This window comes from Oncorhynchus keta, chromosome 17 (genome assembly GCF_023373465.1).
Source record: "Oncorhynchus keta strain PuntledgeMale-10-30-2019 chromosome 17, Oket_V2, whole genome shotgun sequence".
Classification (NCBI taxonomy): domain Eukaryota; kingdom Metazoa; phylum Chordata; class Actinopteri; order Salmoniformes; family Salmonidae; genus Oncorhynchus; species Oncorhynchus keta.
Genome location: NC_068437.1, coordinates 59,425,257 through 59,442,826, shown reverse-complemented (window position 1 = coordinate 59,442,826; position 17,570 = coordinate 59,425,257). Strand labels below are relative to the sequence as shown.

The 17,570-nt window shown below is 51.7% G+C and overlaps 1 long non-coding RNA gene across 9 annotated transcripts; it reads left to right on the top strand.

Annotated features, from left to right (window-relative positions):
- Positions 1 to 1,564: 1,564 nt before the first annotated feature.
- LOC127908504 (uncharacterized) lies at positions 1,565 to 17,171 on the top strand. Of its 9 annotated transcripts, none has more exons than XR_008067500.1 (5): positions 1,565 to 1,913; positions 6,220 to 6,322; positions 6,741 to 6,843; positions 10,592 to 10,657; positions 16,814 to 17,171. It is a non-coding gene; the product is annotated as an uncharacterized LOC127908504 (long non-coding RNA). The 9 variants fall into 9 exon arrangements; XR_008067499.1 differs by having other exon boundaries at positions 1,566 to 1,913; positions 6,276 to 6,322; XR_008067505.1 differs by lacking the exon at positions 10,592 to 10,657 and adding an exon at positions 15,119 to 15,187 and having other exon boundaries at positions 1,566 to 1,913; positions 6,220 to 6,275; positions 6,741 to 6,796; positions 16,844 to 17,171.
- Positions 17,172 to 17,570: the final 399 nt, after the last annotated feature.

Here is a 17,570-nt window from a genome sequence, read left to right as displayed (position 1 = left end):
TGGTGATGGTGTGGTGATGGTGTGGTGATGGTGAGATGATGGTGTGGTGATGGTGTGGTGATGGTGTGATGATGTTGTGGTGATGGTATGGTGATGGTGTGATGATGGTATGGTGATGGTGAGGTGATGGTGTGATGATGTTGGTGATCGTGTGGTAATGGTGTGGTGATGGTGTGATGATAGTGTGGTGATGGTTTGATGGTGTGGTGATGGTGATGGTGATGGTGAGGTTACTGTGTGATGATGGTGATGGTGTGGTGATGGTGTGATGGTGATGGTATGATGATGGTGTGATGATGGTGTGGTGATGGTGAGGTTACTGTGTGATGATGGTGATGTTGTGATGATAGTGTGATGATGGTGTGGTGATGGTGAGATGATGGTGATGGTGTGGTGATGGTGTGATGGTAGTGATGGTGTGATGATGGTGTGATGATGGTGTGGTGATGCTTAGGTGATGGTGTGATGATGGTGTGATGATGGTGAGGTGATGGTGTGGTGTTGGTGAGGTTACTGTGTGGTAATGGTGTGATGATAGTGTGGTGATGGTGTGATGATGGTGTGATAATAGTGATGGTGATGTTTCTGTGTGGTGATGGTGTGGTGATGGTGTGGTGATGGTGTGATGATGGTGTGGTGATGGTGTGATGATGGTGATGGTGAGGTTACTGTGTGATGGTGGTGTGGTGATGGTGTGGTGATGAGGTGATGGTGTGATGGTGGTGATGGTGTGGTGATGGTGTGATGATGGTGTGGTGATGATGAGGTGATGGTGTGATGATGGTGTGGTGATGGTGAGGTGATGGTGTGGTGTTGGTGTGGTGATGGTGAGGTTACTGTGTGATGATGGTGTGATGATAGTGATGGTGATGGTGTGGTGATGGTGTGGTGATGGTGAGGTGTGATGATGTTGTGGTGATGGTGTGGTGATGGTGATGGTGAGGTGATGGTGTGATGATGTTGGTGAGGTGATGATGGTGAGGTGATGGTGTGGTGATGGTGTGATGATGGTGTGGTGATGGTGATGGTGTGATGATGGTGTGGTGTTGGTGTGGTGATGGTGAGGTTACTGTGTGGTAATGGTGGTGTGGTGATGGTGTGGTGATGGTGAGGTTTCTGTGTGGTGATGGTGTGGTGATGAGGTGATGGTGTGATGATGGTGTGGTGATGGTGTGGTGATGGTGTGATGATGTTGTGGTGATGGTATGGTGATGGTGTGATGATGGTATGGTGATGGTGTGGTGATGGTGTGGTGATGGTGTGGTGATGGTGAGGTTACTGTGTGGTGATGTTGTGATGATAGTGTGGTGATGGTGTGGTGATGGTGTGATGATAGTGTGGTGATGGTTTGATGGTGATGGTGAGGTTACTGTGTGGTGATGGTGATGGTATGATGATGGTGTGATGATGGTGTGGTGATGGTGAGGTTACTGTGTGATGATGGTGATGTTGTGATGATAGTGTGATGAATGTGTGGTGATGGTGATGGTGTGGTGATGGTGTGATGGTGTTGATGGTGTGATGATGGTGTGATGATGGTGTGGTGATGCGGTGATGGTGTGATGATGAGGTGATGGTGTGATGATGGTGTGGTGATGGTGAGGTGATGGTGTGGTGTTGGTGTGGTGATGGTGAGGTTACTGTGTGGTAATGGTGTGATGATAGTGTGGTGATGGTGTGATGATAGTGATGGTGATGGTGTTGTGATGGTGAGGTTTCTGTGTGGTGATGGTGTGGTGATGGTGTGATGATGGTGTGGTGATGGTGTGATGATGGTGTGGTGATGGTGTGATGATGGTGTGGTGATGGTGTGGTGATGGTGAGGTGATGGTGTGGTGTTGGTGTGGTGATGGTGAGGTTACTGTGTGGTAATGGTGTGATGATAGTGATGGTGATGGTGTGGTGATGGTGAGGTTACTGTGTGGTGATGGTGTGGTCAATGTGATGGTGATGGTGTGGTGATGGTGAGGTTTCTGTGTGGTGTTGGTGTGGTGATGGTGTGGGTGATGGTGTGGTGATGGTGTGGTGATGGTGTGGTGATGGTGTGATGATGTTGTGGTGATTGTATGGTGATGGTGTGATGTGATGATGTGATGGTGAGGTGATGATGTGGTGATGGTGATGGTGTGGTGATGGTGTGGTGTGTGATGATGATGGTGAGGTGATGGTGAGGTGATGGTGGTGGTGTGGTGGGTTGGCGACGGTGCGGCGATGGTGGCGATGATGTGATGATGTGATGGTGTGGCGATGGTGATGGTTTGATGGTGTGGTGATGGTGTGATGATGTTGGTGGTTTGATGGTGTGGTGACGGTGTGGTGATTGTGATGTGATGATGTGATGATGGTGAGGTGATGATGTGATGATGGTGTGGTGAAGGTGAGGTGATGGTGTGATGGTGATGGTGGTGATTGTGTGGTGAGGGTGATGGTGGTGATGGTGATGGTGTGGTGATGGTGAGGTTGGTGGTGATGATGTGATGGTGAGGTGATGATGGTGTGATGGTGGTGATGGTGTGGTGATGGTGTGGTGATGGTGATGGTGAGGTGATGGTGTGATGATGGTGGTGATGGTGAGGTGATGATGTGATGATGGTGAGGTGATGGTGTGATGATGGTGTGGTGATGGTGTGGTGATGGTGTGATGATGGTGTGGTGATGGTAAGGTGATGATGTGGTGATGGTGTGGTGATGGTGTGGTGAGGTTGGTGGTGATGGTGTGGCTATGGTGTGGCGATGGTGTGGCGATGGTGATGGTTTGATGGTGTGATGATGTTGGTGATCGTGTGGTAATGGTGTGGTGATGGTGTGATGATAGTGTGGTGATGGTTTGATGGTGTGGTGATGGTGAGGTTACTGTGTGATGATGGTGATGGTGTGGTGATGGTGTGATGGTGATGGTATGATGATGGTGTGATGATGGTGTGGTGATGGTGAGGTTACTGTGCGGCGATGGTGATGGTGACGGTGTGATGACGGTGCGGTGATGGTGAGATGATGGTGATGGTGCGGTGACGACGCGACGGTGCGGTGACGGCGTGGCGACGGCGATGACGATGGTGCGGCGATGGTGTGGTGATGCGATAGGTTCTGTGACGACGGTGCGACGACGGTGATGCGACGGTGATCAATGGTGACGGTGACGACTGGCGGCAACGGTGACGTGTGCGGCGATGCGGCGACGGTGCGACGACGGTGCGGACGACAGTGACGGTGATGACGGTGCGACGACGGTGCGGTTTCTGCGTGGTGATGGGCGACGACGTACGGTGATGGTGTGACGACGTGCGGCGATGGTGCGGCGACGGTGATGGTGACGGTGGTGATGGTGGCGACGGTGATGGTGTGCGGTGACGGTGATGGCGACGGCGTGTGTGGTGACGGTGACGGTGACGGTGTGGTGACGGTGACGACGGTGCGGTGACGATGAGTGATGGTGTGACGATGGGCGGTGATGGTGCGGCGATGGTGTGGTGTGGTGACGGTGATGGCGACGGTGCGTGACGACGGTGCGACGACGGTGACGGTGACGACGCGTGACGGCGTGACGACGGTGGTGACGGTGGTGATGGTGACGGCGATGCGATGGTGATGACGACGGTGACGGTGATCAACGTGAGGTGATGGTGCGACGATGTTGGTGAGGTGACGATGGTGAGGACGGTGTTTCGACGTGCGGCGACGGTGTGGTGATGGTGATGGTGTGACGACGGTGTGGTGATGGTGAGGTGATGGTGACGGTGTTGGTGTGGTGATGGTGAGGCGACTGTGGGCGGACGGCGGTGCGGTGACGGTGCGGCGATGGCGAGGTTTCTGTGTGGTGCGACGGTGCGACGACGGCGTGCGGTGACGGTGCGCGACGGTGTGGCGACGGTGCGGCGACGGTGCGACGGTGACGTGACCATGGCGACGGGCGGCGACGGTGTACGGGCGGGACGACGGCGGCGACGGTGCGACGACGGTGGCGGTGACGGTGCGACGACGGTGATGGAGGTGACTGTGTGGCGACGGACGGTGATGGGTGATGGTGTGACGACGGCGACGGTGACGGTGTGATGATGTTGCGGTGACGGCGATGGTGACCACGGTGACGGCGGACGGTGATGGCGACGGTGATGGCGTGGTGATGGTGCGACGATGGTGTGGCGACGGCGAGGTTCACTGTGTGGTGATGGTGATGGTGTGGTGATGGTGTGGTGACGGTGTGACGACGGTGTGGTGATGGTTTGATGGTGATGGTGAGGTTACGTGTGGTGATGGTGATGGATGATGATGGTGTGATGATGGTGTGGTGATGGTGAGGTTACTGTGTGTGACGGTGATGTTGTGATGATAGTGTGATGACGTAACGCGGGTGATGGTGATGGTGTGGTGATGGTGCGATGGGTGACGGTGATGGTGATGGTGATGGGTGATGACGGTGCGGCGACGACGACGGTGACGGCGAGGCGACGCGATGTGACGGTGTGACGACGGCGGTGACGGTGAGGCGACGGTGTGGCGTTGGTGACGGTGATGGCGAGGTTACGGTGCGGTAACGGTGTGATGATAGTGCGGTGATGGTGTGACGACGGTGCGGTGACGGTGTCTCAGTGACGGCGACGGTTTCTGTGCGGCGACGGTGTGGTGATGGTGTGCTGATGGTGTGGTGACGGTGTGATGATGGTGCGGCGATGGTGTGACGACGGCGGCGATGGTGACGGCGACGGTGACGACGTGTGGTGTTGGTGCGGTGACGGCGAGGTTCACCGTGCGGTAAACGGTGTGCGACGACAGCGATGGTGATGGTGTGGTGATGGTGAGGTTACTGTGTGGTGATGGTGTGATGATGGTGGTGTGGTGTGGTGATGGTGAGGTTTCTGTGTGGTGATGGTGTGGTGATGGTGTGGGTGATGGTGTGATGATGGTGTGGTGATGGTGTGGTGATGGTGTGATGATGTTGTGGTGATTGTATGGTGATGGTGTGATGTGATGATGTGATGGTGAGGTGATGATGTGATGATGGTGTGGTGATGGTGATGGTGTGGTGATGGTATGATGATGGTGAGGTGATGGTGTGGTGATGGTGATGGTGTGGTGAGGTTGGTTGTGATGGTGTGGCGATGGTGTGGCGATGATGTGATGATGTGATGGTGTGGTGATTGTGATGTGATGATGTGATGATGATGATGGTGTGGTGAAGGTGAGGTGATGGTGTGATGGTGATGGTGGTGATGGTGTGGTGAGGGTGATGGTGTGGTGGTGGTGATGGTGTGGTGATGGTGAGGTTGGTGGTGATGATGTGATGGTGAGGTGATGATGTGGTGATGATGTGGTGATGGTGATGGTGAGGTGATGTTGGTGAGGTGATGGTGAGGTCATGATGTGATGGTGGTGATGGTGTGATGATGGTGTGGTGATGGTGTGGTGATGGTGTGGTGATGGGTGGTGATGATGGTGATGGTGTGGTGATGGTGTGGTGATGGTGATGGTGTGGTGATGGTGTGGTGATGGTGTGGTGATGGTGATGGTGAGGTGATGTTGGTGAGGTGATGGTGAGGTGATGATGTGATGATGGTGAGGTGATGGTGTGGTGATTGTGTGATGATGGTGTGGTGATGGTGTGATGATGGTGTGGTGATGGTGATGGTGTGGTGATGGTGTGATGATGGTGTGGTGATTGTGTGGTGAGGTTGGTGGTGATGGTGTGGCTATGGTGATGGTTTGATGGTGTGGTGATGGTGTGATGATGTTGGTGGTTTGATGGTGTGGTGACGGTGTGGTGATTGTGATGTGATGATGTGAAGATGGTGAGGTGATGATGTGATGATGGTGTGGTGAAGGTGAGGTGATGGTGTGATGGTGATGGTGGTGATGGTGTGGTGAGTGTGATGGTGTGGTGGTGGTGAGGTTGGTGGTGATGATGTGATGGTGAGGTGATGATGTGATGGTGGTGATGGTGTGACGACGGTGTGGTGATGGTGATGGTGTGGTGATGGTGTGATGATGGTGAGGTGATGATGTGGTGATGGTGTGGTGATGGGGTGGTGATGGTGTGGTGATGGTGTGATGATGTTGGTGAGGTGATGGTGAGGTGATGATGTGATGATGATGAGGTGATGGTGTGGTGATGGTGTGGTGATGGTGTGATGATGGTGTGGTGATGGTGATGGTGTGATGATGGTGTGATGATGGTGTGGTGAGGTGATGGTGTGGTGTTGGTGTTGGTGTGGTGATGGTGAGGTTACTGTGTGGTAATGGTGTGATGATAGTGATGGTGATGGTGTGGTGATGGTGAGGTTACTGTGTGGTGATGGTGTGATGATGGTGGTGTGGTGATGGTGAGGTTTCTGTGTGGTGATGGTGTGGTGATGGTGTGGTCATGGTGTGATGATGGTGATGGTGAGGTTACTGTGTGATGATGGTGTGGTGATGAGGTGGTGGTGATGATGTGATGGTGAGGTGATGATGTGATGGTGGTGATGGTGTGACGACGGTGTGGTGATGGTGATGGTGTGGTGATGGTGTGATGATGGTGAGGTGATGATGTGGTGATGGTGTGGTGATGGGGTGGTGATGGTGTGGTGATGGTGTGATGATGTTGGTGAGGTGATGGTGAGGTGATGATGTGATGATGATGATGGTGTGGTGATGGTGTGGTGATGGTGTGATGATGGTGTGGTGATGGTGATGGTGTGATGATGGTGTGATGATGGTGTGGTGAGGTGATGGTGTGGTGTTGGTGTTGGTGTGGTGATGGTGAGGTTACTGTGTGGTAATGGTGTGATGATAGTGATGGTGATGGTGTGGTGATGGTGAGGTTACTGTGTGGTGATGGTGTGATGATGGTGGTGTGGTGATGGTGAGGTTTCTGTGTGGTGATGGTGTGGTCATGGTGTGATGATGGTGTGGTGATGAGGTGATGGTGTGATGATGGTGTGGTTATGGTGTGGTGATGGTGTGATGATGTTGTGGTGATGGTATGGTGATGGTGTGATAATGGTATGGTGATGGTGAGGTGATGGTGTGGTGATGGTGTGGTGATCGTGAGGTTACTGTGTGGTGATGGTGTGATGATAGTGTGGTGATGGTGTGGTGATGTGATGATGGTGTGGTGATGGTGAGGCGACTGTGTGGTGATGGTGTGGTGATAGTGTGGTGATGGTGATGACGGCGTGGTGATGGTGATGGTGTGGTGATGGTGAGGTTGGTGGTGATGGTGATGATGTGATGATGGTGTGGTGATGGTGTGGTGATGGTGTGATGGTGGTGATGGTGTGATGATGGTGTGATGATGGTGTGGTGATGCTTAGGTGATGGTGTGGTGTTGGTGTGGTGATGGTGAGGTTACTGTGTGGTAATGGTGTGATGATGGTGTGGTGATGGTGTGATGATGGTGTGATGAGTGATGGTGATGGTGAGGTTTCTGTGTGGTGATGGTGTGGTGATGAGGTGATGGTGTGATGATGGTGTGGTGATGGTGTGGTGATGGTGTGATGATGTTGTGGTGATGGTATGGTGATGGTGTGATGATGGTATGGTGATGGTGAGGTGATGGTGTGGTGATGGTGTGGTGATGGTGAGGTTACTGTGTGGTGATGTTGTGATGATAGTGTGGTGATGGTGTGGTGATGGTGTGATGATAGTGTGGTGATGGTTTGATGGTGATGGTGAGGTTACTGTGTGGTGATGGTGATGGTATGATGATGGTGTGATGATGGTGTGGTGATGGTGAGGTTACTGTGTGATGATGGTGATGTTGTGATGATAGTGTGATGAATGTGTGGTGATGGTGATGGTGTGGTGATGGTGTGATGGTGTTGATGGTGTGATGATGGTGTGATGATGGTGTGGTGATGCTTAGGTGATGGTGTGATGATGAGGTGATGGTGTGATGATGGTGTGGTGATGGTGAGGTGATGGTGTGGTGATGGTGTGGTGATGGTGAGGTTACTGTGTGGTAATGGTGTGATGATGGTGTGGTGATGGTGATGATGGTGATGGTGATGGTGTTGTGATGGTGAGGTTTCTGTGTGGTGATGGTGTGGTGATGGTGTGCTGATGGTGTGGTGATGGTGTGATGATGGTGTGGTGATGGTGTGATGATGGTGTGGTGATGGTGTGGTGATGGTGAGGTGATGTGTGGTGTTGGTGTGGTGATGGTGAGGTTACTGTGTGGTAATGGTGTGATGATGGTGATGGTGATGGTGTGGTGATGGTGAGGTTACTGTGTGGTGATGGTGTGATGATGGTGGTGTGGTGTGGTGATGGTGAGGTTTCTGTGTGGTGATGGTGTGGTGATGGTGTGGTGATGGTGTGGTGATGGTGTGGTGATGGTGTGATGATGTTGTGGTGATGGTGATGGTGTGATGATGGTATGATGATGGTGAGGTGATGGTGTGATGATGGTGTGGTGATGGTGTGGTGATGGTGTGATGATGGTGAGGTGATGGTGTGGTGATGGTGATGGTGTGGTGAGGTTGGATGATGGTGATGGTGGTGGTGATGTGTGATGGTGTGGCGATGGTGTGATGATGTGATGGTGTGGCGATGGTGATGGTTTGATGGTGTGGTGATGGTGTGATGATGTTGGTGGTTTGATGGTGTGGTGACGGTGTGGTGATTGTGATGTGATGATGGTGAGGTGATGATGATGATGGTGTGGTGAAGGTGAGGTGATGGTGTGATGGTGATGGTGGTGATGGTGTGGTGAGGGTGATGGTGTGGTGGTGGTGATGGTGATGGTGTGGTGATGGTGAGGTTGGTGGTGATGATGTGATGGTGAGGTGATGATGTGATGGTGGTGATGGTGTGATGATGGTGTGGTGATGGTGTGGTGATGGTGTGGTGATGGTGTGGTGATGGTGAGGTGATGGTGTGATGATGTTGGTGAGGTGATGGTGATGATGATGTGTGATGGTGAGGTGATGGTGTGATGATGGTGTGGTGATGGTGTGGTGATTGTGATGTGATGATGGTGAGGTGATGATGTGATGATGGTGTGGTGAGGTGATGGTGTGATGGTGATGGTGGTGATGGTGTGGTGAGGGTGATGGTGTGGTGGTGGTGATGGTGATGGTGTGGTGATGGTGAGGTTGGTGGTGATGATGTGATGGTGAGGTGATGATGTGATGGTGGTGATGGTGTGATGGTGTGGTGATGGTGTGGTGATGGTGTGGTGATGGTGATGGTGATGGTGAGGTGATGGTGTGATGATGTTGGTGAGGTGATGGTGAGGTGATGATGTGATGATGGTGAGGTGATGGTGTGATGATGGTGTGGTGATGGTGTGGTGATGGTGTGATGATGGTGTGGTGATGGTGAGGTGATGGTGTGGTGATGGTGTGGTGAGGTTGGTGGTGATGGTGTGGCGATGGTGATGGTTTGATGGTGTGATGATGTTGGTGGTTTGATGGTGTGGTGACGGTGTGGTGATTGTGATGTGATGATGTGATGATGTGATGATGGTGTGGTGAAGGTGAGGTGATGGGTGATGGTGATGTGGTGATGGTGTGGTGAGGGTGATGGTGTGGTGGTGGTGATGGTGTGGTGATGGTGAGGTTGGTGGTGATGATGTGATGGTGAGGTGATGATGTGGTGATGATGTGGTGATGGTGTGGTGATGGTGTGGTGGTGATGGTGATGGTGTGATGGTGTGGTGATGGTGTGGTGATGGTGTGGTGATGGTGATGGTGAGGTGATGATGTGATGGTGGTGATGGTGTGGTGATGGTGTGGTGATGGTGTGGTGATGGTGTGGTGATGGTGTGGTGATGGTGTGGTGATGGTGTGATGGTGATGGTGATGGTGTGGTGATGGTGATGGTGTGGTGATGGTGATGGTGTGGTGATGGTGTGGTGATGGTGTGGTGATGGTGATGGTGGTGATGGTGTGGTGAGTGTGATGGTGTGGTGGTGGTGAGGTTGGTGGTGATGATGTGATGGTGAGGTGATGATGTGATGGTGGTGATGGTGTGACGACGGTGTGGTGATGGTGATGGTGTGGTGATGGTGTGATGATGGTGAGCTGATGATGTGGTGATGGTGTGGTGATGGGGTGGTGATGGTGTGGTGATGGTGTGATGATGTTGGTGAGGTGATGGTGAGATGATGATGAGGTGATGGTGTGGTGATGGTGTGGTGATGGTGTGATGATGGTGTGGTGATGGTGATGGTGTGATGATGGTGTGATGATGGTGTGGTGAGGTGATGGTGTGGTGTTGGTGTGGTGATCGTGAGGTTACTGTGTGGTGATGGTGTGATGATAGTGTGGTGATGGTGTGGTGATGTGATGATGGTGTGGTGATGGTGAGGTTACTGTGTGGTGATGGTGTGGTGATAGTGTGGTGATGGTGTGGTGATGGTGTGATGATAGTGTGGTGATGGTTTGATGGTGAGGTTACTGTGTGGTGATGGTGATGTTGTGATGATAGTGTGATGATGGTGTGGTGATGGTGTGATGGTGGTGATGGTGTGATGATGGTGTGATGATGGTGTGGTGATGGTGTGATGGTGTGGTGTTGGTGTGGTGATGGTGAGGTTACTGTGTGGTAATGGTGTGATGATAGTGTGGTGATGGTGTGATGATGGTGTGATGATAGTGATGGTGATGGTGAGGTTTCTGTGTGGTGATGGTGTGGTGATGGTGTGGTGATGGTGTGATGATGGTGATGGTGAGGTGAGGTTACTGTGTGATGGTGGTGTGGTGATGAGGTGATGGTGTGATGATGGTGTGGTGACGGTGATGACGGTGCGGTGGTGATGGGTGGTGACGGTGGCGGTGGTGATGTGACGACGGTGTGGTGATGGTGGTGATGGTGATGGTGATAGTGACGGTGATGGTGTGGTGACGGTGTGACGACGGTGGTGACGGCGACGGTGATGGTGACGGTGACGGCGATGGTGTGGTGATGGTGATGGTGAGGTTACTGTGTGGTGATGATGTGGTGATGTTGTGATGATAGTGTGGTGATGGTGTGGTGATGGTGTGGTGATGGTTTGATGGCGTGGTGATGTGATGATGGTGTGGTGATGGTGAGGTTACTGTGTGGTGATGGTGTGATGATGGTGTGATGATGGTGATGGTGATGGTGATGATGATGGTGTGGTGATGGTGTGGTGATGGTGTGGGTGATGGTGATGGTGAGGTTACTGTGTGGTGATGGTGTGGTGATGGTGTGATGATGGGTGATGATGGTGGTGATGGTGAGGTTACTGTGAGGTGATGGTGTGATGGTGATGGTGGTGATGGTGTGGTGAGGGTGATGGTGTGGTGATGGTGATGGTGTGGTGATGGTGAGGTTGGTGGTGATGATGTGATGGTGAGGTGATGATGTGATGATGGTGTGGTGATGGTGTGGTGATGGTGTGATGATGATGGTGTGATGATGGTGAGGTGATGATGTGGTGATAATGATGGTGATGGTGAGGTTACTGTGTGGTGATGGTGTGATGATGGTGGTGTGGTGATGGTGATGGTGAGGTTGGTGGTGATGATGTGATGGTGAGGTGATGATGTGATGGTGGTGATGGTGTGATGATGGTGTGGTGATGGTGTGATGATGGTGTGGTGATGGTGAAGGTGCGGTGATGGTGTGATGATGGTGTGGTGATGGTGTGGTGATGGTGTGATGATGGTGTGGTGATGGTGTGGTGATGGTGTGATGATGTTGTGGTGATGGTATGGTGATGGTGTGATGTGATGGTGGTGATGGTGTGGTGATGGTGATGGTGTGGCGATTGTGATGGTTTGATGGTGTGGTGATGGTGTGATGATGTTGGTGGTTTGATGGTGTGGTGACGGTGTGGTGATGGTGTGGTGATGGTGAGGTTTCTGTGTGGTGATGGTGTGGTGATGGTGTGGTTGATGGTGATGGTGAGGTTACTGTGTGATGATGGTGTGGTGATGAGGTGATGGTGTGATGATGGTGTGGTGATGGTGTGGTGATGGTGTGATGATGTTGTGGTGATGGTATGGTGATGGTGTGATGATGGTATGGTGATGGTGTGGTGAGGGTGTGGTGATGGTGTGGTGATCGTGAGGTTACTGTGTGGTGATGTTGTGATGATAGTGTGGTGATGGTGTGGTGATGTGGTGATGGTGAGGTTACTGTGTGGTGATGGTGCGGTGATGGTGTGATGATAGTGTGGTGATGGTTTGATGGTGTGGTGATGGTGATGGTGAGGTTACTGTGTGGTGATGGTGTGGTGATGGTGTGATGGTGATGGTGAGGTTACTGTGTGGTGATGGTGTGGTGATGGTGTGGTGATGGTGATGGTGTGGTGAGGTTACTGTGTGATGGTGGTGTGGTGATGAGGTGATGGTGTGATGATGGTGTGGTGATGGTGTGATGATTGTGTGGTGATGGTGAGGTGATTGTGTGGTGTTGGTGTGGTGATGGTGAGGTTACTGTGTGGTAATGGTGTGATGATGGTGTGATGATGGTGTGATGATAGTGATGGTGATGTTTCTGTGTGGTGATGCTGTGGTGATGGTGTGATGATGGTGTGGTGATGGTGTGGTGATGGTGTGATGATGTTGTGGTGATGGTATGGTGATGGTGTGATGATGGTGGTGATGGTGTGGTGATGGTGATGGTGTGGCGATTGTGATGGTTTGATGGTGTGGTGATGGTGTGATGATGTTGGTGGTTTGATGGTGTGGTGACGGTGTGGTGATGGTGTGGTGATGGTGAGGTTTCTGTGTGGTGATGGTGTGGTGATGGTGTGGTTGATGTGATGGTGAGGTGACTGGTGATGATGGTGTGGTGATGGTGATGGTGTGGTGATGGTGTGGTGATGGTGGATGATGTTGTGGTGATGGTATGGTGATGGTGTGATGATGGTATGGTGATGGTGAGGTGATTGGTGTGGTGATGGGTGGTGATCGTGAGGTTACTGTGTGGTGATGTGTAGTGTGGTGATGGTGTGGTGATGTGGTGATGGTGAGGTTACTGTGCGGTGATGGTGCGACGATGGTGTGATGATAGTGTGGTGATGGTCTGATGGTGTGGTGATGGTGATGGTGAGGTGACTGTGGTGGTGATGGTGTGGTGATGGTGTGTGGTGATGGTGAGGTGACTGGTGGTGATGGTGTGATGATGGTGCGACGGTGATGGTGACGACGACGGTGCGATGACGGGCGGTGACGGTGAGGTGACTGTGTGTGATGGTGATGTTGTGACGATAGTGTGATGATGGGTGGTGATTTTGTGGTGATGGTGCGACGGTAGTGACGGTGCGACGATGGGTGACGATGGTGTGGTGCGGCTTAGGTGACGGGTGTGATGACGGTGTGACGATGGTGTGGTGATGGTGTGGTGATGGTGTGATGGTGTGGTGAGGCGACTGTGTGACGGTGGTGTGGTGATGAGGTGATGGTGTGATGATGGTGTGGTGATGGTGCGATGATTGTGTGGTGACGGTGAGGTGACTGTGTGGTGATGGTGCGGTGACGGTGAGGTTACTGTGCGGCAATGGTGTGACGACGGTGTGACGATGGTGTGATGATGTAGTGATGGTGATGTTTCTGTGTGGTGATGGTGTGGTGATGGTGTGACGACGGTGGTGATGATGACGGTGACGGTGTGACGATGGTGACGGTGATGGTGATGGTGATGGTGTGGTGTTGGTGTGGTGATGGTGACGACGGTTACTGTGTGGTGATGATGGTGTGGTGATGGTGTGATGATGGTGATGGTGAGGTGAGGTTACTGTGTGATGATGGTGTGGTGACGAGGTGATGGTGTGATGATGGTGTGGTGATGGTGTGGTGATGGTGTGATGATGTTGTGGTGAGGCGATGGTGATGGTGTGATGATGGTGGTGATGGTGTGGTGATGGTGACGGTGATGGTGTGATGATGATGGTGATGGTGATGGTGAGGTGACGGTGTGGTGATGGTGTGATGATGGTGTGATGACGGTGTGGTGATGGTGAGGTGTTGTGATGTGGTGATGGTGTGGTGATGGTGTGGTGATGGTGTGGTGATGGTGTGGTTGGTGTGGTAATGGTGTGATGGTGATGGTGGTGTGGTGATGGTGTGGTGATGGTGAGGTTTCTGTGTGGTGATGGTGTGGTGATGGTGTGGGTGATGGTGTGATGATGGTGATGGTGAGGTTACTGTGTGTGGTGACGGTGTGGTGATGGGTGATGATGTTGTGGTGATGGTATGGTGATGGTGCGATGATGGTGTGGCGATGGTGTGGTGATGGTGAGGTTACTGTGTGGTGATGTTTGATGATAGTGTGGTGATGGTGTGGTGATGGTGAGGTTACTGTGTGGTGATGTTGTGATGATAGTGTGGTGATGGTGTGATGATAGTGTGGTGATGGTTTGATGGTGTGGTGATGGTGATGGTGATGGTGTGTTGGTATGATGATGGTGTGATGATGGTGTGGTGATGGTGAGGTTACTGTGTGATGATGGTGATGTTGTGATGATGGTGTGGTGATGCTTAGGTGATGGTGTGATGATGGTGTGATGATGGTGTGGTGATGGTGTGATGATGGTGTGATGGTGTGGTGAGGTTACTGTGTGATGGTGGTGTGGTGATGAGGTGATGGTGTGGTGATGGTGTGATGATTGTGTGGTGATGGTGAGGTGATTGTGTGGTGTTGGTGTGGTGATGGTGAGGTTACTGTGTGGTAATGGTGTGATGATGGTGTGATGATGGTGTGATGATAGTGATGGTGATGTTTCTGTGTGGTGATGGTGTGGTGATGGTGTGATGATGGTGTGGTGATGATGAGGTGATGGTGTGATGATGGTGTTGTGATGGTGAGGTGATGGTGTGGTGTTGGTGTGGTGATGGTGAGGTTACTGTGTGGTGATGATGGTGTGGTGATGGTGTGATGATGGTGATGGTGAGGTGAGGTTACTGTGTGATGATGGTGTGGTGATGAGGTGATGGTGTGATGATGGTGTGGTGATGGTGTGGTGATGGTGTGATGATGTTGTGGTGAGGGTATGGTGATGGTGTGATGATGTTGTGGTGATGGTGAGGTGATGGTGTGATGATGTTGGTGAGGTGATGGTGAGGTGATGGTGTGGTGATGGTGTGATGATGGTGTGATGATGGTGTGGTGATGGTGATGGTGTGATGATGGTGTGGTGATGGTGAGGTGATGGTGTGGTGATGGTGAGGTTACTGTGTGGTAATGGTGTGATGATGGTGGTGTGGTGATGGTGTGGTGATGGTGAGGTTTCTGTGTGGTGATGGTGTGGTGATGGTGTGGTGATGGTGTGGGTGATGGTGTGATGATGGTGATGGTGAGGTTACTGTGTGATGATGGTGTGGTGATGGTGTGATGATGTTGTGGTGATGGTATGGTGATGGTGTGATGATGGTATGGTGATGGTGAGGTGATGGTGTGGTGATGGTGTGGTGATGGTGTGGTGATCGTGAGGTTACTGTGTGGTGATGTTGTGATGATGAGTGTGGTGATGGTGTGGTGATGGTGAGGTTACTGTGTGGTGATGTTGTGATGATAGTGTGGTGATGGTGTGATGATAGTGTGGTGATGGTTTGATGGTGTGGTGATGGTGAGGTTACTGTGTGGTGATGGTGTGATGATGGTGATGGTGTGGTGATGGTGTGATGGTGATGGTATGATGATGGTGTGATGATGGTGTGGTGATGGTGAGGTTACTGTGTGATGATGGTGATGTTGTGATGATAGTGTGATGATGGTGTGGTGATGGTGATGGTGTGGTGATGGTGTGATGGTGGTGATGGTGTGATGATGGTGTGATGATGGTGTGGTGATGCTTAGGTGATGGTGTGATGATGAGGTGATGGTGTGGTGATGGTGATGGTGTGGTGTTGGTGTGGTGATGGTGAGGTTACTGTGTGGTAATGGTGTGATGATAGTGTGGTGATGGTGTGATGATGGTGTGATGATAGTGATGGTGATGGTGTGGTGATGGAGGGTTCTGGTGTGGTGATGGTGTGGTGATGGTGTGGTGATGGTGAGGTGATGGTGTGGTGATGGTGAGGTTACTGTGTGGTGATGGTGTGATGATGGTGGTGTGGTGTGGTGATGGTGAGGTTTCTGTGTGGTGATGGTGTGGTGATGGTGTGGGTGATGGTGTGATGATGGTGTGGTGATGGTGTGGTGATGGTGGTGATTGTATGGTGATGGTGTGATGTGATGATGTGATGGTGAGGTGATGATGTGATGGTGGTGATGGTGTGATGATGGTGTGGTTATGGTGATGGTGTGGTGATGGTGTGGTGATGGTGTGATGATGGTGAGGTGATGGTGTGGTGATGGTGATGGTGTGGTGATGGTGGTGATGGTGTGGCGATGGTGTGATGATGTGATGGTGTGGTGATGATGGTGAGGTTACTGTGTGGTGATGGTGTGATGATGTGGTGATGTGATGGTGTGGTGATGGTGATGGTTTGATGGTGTGGTGATGGTGTGATGATGTTGGTGGTTTGATGGTGTGGTGACGGTGTGGTGATTGTGATGTGATGATGTGATGATGGTGAGGTGATGATGTGATGATGGTGTGGTGAAGGTGAGGTGATGGTGTGATGGTGATGGTGGTGATGGTGTGGTGAGGGTGATGGTGTGGTGATGGTGAGGTTGGTGGTGATGGTGTGGTGATGATGTGATGGTGGTGATGGTGTGATGATGGTGTGGTGATGGTGATGGTGTGGTGATGGTGTGATGATGGTGTGGTGATGGTGTGGTGATGATGTGGTGATGGTGATGGTGTGGTGATGGTGTGATGATGTTGGTGAGGTGATGGTGAGGTGATGATGTGATGATGGTGAGGTGATGGTGTGGTGATGGTGTGGTGATGGTGTGATGATGGTGTGGTGATGGTGAGGTTACTGTGTGATGATGGTGTGGTGATGAGGTGATGGTGTGATGATGGTATGGTGATGGTGAGGTGATGGTGTGGTGATGGTGTGGTGATCGTGAGGTTACTGTGTGGTGATGTTGTGATGATAGTGTGGTGATGGTGTGGTGATGTGATGATGGTGTGGTGATGGTGAGGTTACTGTGTGGTGATGTTGTGATGATAGTGTGGTGATGGTGTGGTGATGGTGTGATGATAGTGTGGTGATGGTGTGATGATAGTGTGGTGATGGTTTGATGGTGTGGTGATGGTGAGGTTACTGTGTGGTGATGGTGTGATGATGGTGATGGTGTGGTGATGGTGTGATGGTGAGGTTACTGTGTGATGATGGTGATGTTGTGATGATAGTGTGATGATGGTGTGGTGATGGTGAGGTTACTGTGTGATGATGGTGATGTTGTGATGATGGTGTGGTGATGGTGATGGTGTGGTGATGGTGTGATGGTGGTGATGGTGTGATGATGGTGTGATGATGGTGTGGTGATGCTTAGGTGATGGTGTGATGATGTTGGTGGTTTGATGGTGTGGTGACGGTGTGGTGATTGTGATGTGATGATGTGATGATGGTGTGGTGAAGGTGAGGTGATGGTGTGATGGTGATGGTGGTGATGGTGTGGTGAGGGTGATGGTGTGGTGGTGGTGATGGTGATGGTGTGGTGATGATGTGAGGTTGGTGGTGATGATGTGATGGTGAGGTGATGATGTGATGGTGGTGATGATGGTG